The sequence below is a fragment of the Frankliniella occidentalis genome, unplaced genomic scaffold (genome assembly GCF_000697945.3).
Source record: "Frankliniella occidentalis isolate FOCC.00 unplaced genomic scaffold, Focc_3.1 Scaffold48, whole genome shotgun sequence".
Lineage (NCBI taxonomy): Eukaryota > Metazoa > Arthropoda > Insecta > Thysanoptera > Thripidae > Frankliniella > Frankliniella occidentalis.
In genome coordinates this window covers 136,400-138,832 of record NW_026267178.1, presented here as the reverse complement: position 1 = coordinate 138,832, position 2,433 = coordinate 136,400, and positions in this window count along the sequence as shown.

Sequence of the window (2,433 nt, the reverse complement as noted above, 5' to 3'; positions counted from 1 at the left end):
TCCTGATTGGTAAGGGCAACAGCTTGAGCTCTATTACTGAGATAAGATCTGAGCAGGTCTAGAGCAACTCCTCTTATACCATAATTGGTTGCAATGGATAAGAGAGTTTTAAAGTTAACACAATCAAACGCTTTGCTCAGATCTAAAAATAATGCCAATACAATTTTATTATTTGCTCTGTGACTAGAGACAAGTTCATTAAAGGAAATAACAGCATCAGTGCAAGATACACCTTCTTTATAACCAAATTGTTGAGAAGATATAATATTATTGGCATTAATGAAACCCATCACCCTTCTCAAAAATATCTTTTCAGATATTTTTGAAAAGGGGGATGTAAGGGCAATGGGCCTGTAATTCTCAGGTAAATGTTTATTTCCTTTATTTTTAAATAGAGGTTTAATTAGAGTCCTTTTCATTTCTTCTGGAAATATACCATCAGCCATAGAAAGATTTAGAATGTGAACCAGGGGTTTAAGGAGGTGTTTTTTTACCTTTTTAACCACATAATTAGAGATTTCATCACATCCAAAGGACTTTTTGTTACTAAGTTCATTTATAACTTTTTCTATTTCTGTAGCATCTGTTGCAGACATAAAAACAGATTTATCATTAAAATTAGTTAAGTTTAAGTTAAAATCTACGGTGTCAAGTTTAGCAGCAATTTGTTGAGGAATATTTAGGTAATAGTCGTTAAAAATTTCCGCGTTAGCGGAAGAATCAGTGCAGAGCTTCCCCTGAACTGATAAAGCAATACTCCCTTCAGAGCACACTTTTTCTTTTTTCATCTTATTGATTATATTCCATGCTGTTTTGCAGACATTGTCTGATTCCTTAATTCTATTAGAATTGTTAGCTTTCATAGAGGCATTCAGTGATTTCATTAAGGATTCCCTAAGTTTTTTAATTTCATTGATCATATCATTCTTGTTGACAATATTGTACTCTTGCTGATTACATAGAATATATTGAAGAGATTTAATTGTCTCTTGTAAAACATCAGATTCCTTAGACCAGTGTTTATTATTTTTAATGTATGACTGGGTGGAGGTTCTAACAAGTGGACAACAAGTATTAAAGTGAAATTTAAAGGTAGACAAAAAATTGTTATAAGCTACATTGACATCAGAAGTTGATAATACCTCCTCCCAGTCTTCTTTCAATAGCAATATATTTAAGTTTCTTAGGGTTTCATCATTTACTTTCCTTTTCATAATTTGTTTCTTTTCCACTGATATATGTGTGTGTATTAAAACTAGCGAATAGAGCTTCATGATCGGAAACTTGACAGGTATTCACAATTTTTTTAGATATAAGCTTATTCGATATATTGGTACATATATTGTCTATGCAAGTACCGGTACTGTTTTTCAGATTTATTCTAGTACAAGTGTTGAATAGTGCTTTTATATTACAATTATTTAGGGTATCACAGAAATTGGTGGCTTTCTTAGTACTTTTGAGGATATCTATATTAAAGTCACCAGCCAAAATTACATTGGAGTTAAGTGGGTTACACTTAAGCAGAATGTTATTCACTATATCATCAAAGCACTCAAGTTCATGAGAAGAGGAAGAAGGAGGTCTATAAAGACCGATTATGGTACATTTAAAAGACTTAATAGATAGATTTATGGCAGCAACTTCACAGATCTTTTCTAGAGATAGGGTGTTAATGCTTTGGCACTCTTTTACATCACAGACAAGGTCATCTTTAATAAGTATGAGTACACCGCCTCCAGAAGTTTCTTTTCTAGCAAAGCTAGTAAGTTTTTTAAAGCCTTCAAGTACAAAGTCTTTTAGATCAATAACATTTAGCCAATGCTCAGTAATAATTACTAGATTTATTGAATGTTCATCTAGTAACTTCAAAAGTAAATTTCTTTTATATTTAATTGATCTTATATTAATAGATAGGATATTTAGAAATACCATGTTTGTAATGCACTTCTGCTGGTGAACTAAAAAAATTTTAGGTCCACAGGTTCATTGATAGGAAAGTTGTTTAGCCAATCAGCAATGGTTCTGACCAAGATTTCCTTGCCAGATCGATTGAGGTGGAGACCAGCCCTGGAGTAGTGGTCTCTATTTAGGAAGTCATTAACATCCAAGAATTGAAGTCTGTCCTTGATGATCAGGTTGTTCTTGTATTCTTCAATAGAAGCCTGTAGTCTGGAGTTGTAAGACATAATATGCTCACTGGTGTCTTGTTTGTCAAATCTAAGAGGGACTGAAAGGACTAGGACGTTTGTATGGTGAGCTTGACTGAATAAGTTTTTCCTGGCGTCCTCATGCAGGTCGAGATGTCGACATTTCCCATTATTGGTGAAGGACATGTCATTCGTGCCAGACATCTGGATAAGATAGTCATCATTTTCAAGACCCGCAGTTAGGAGATTAAGGTCTCTTAGGATTTGAGAGGTGTTTGCCCCT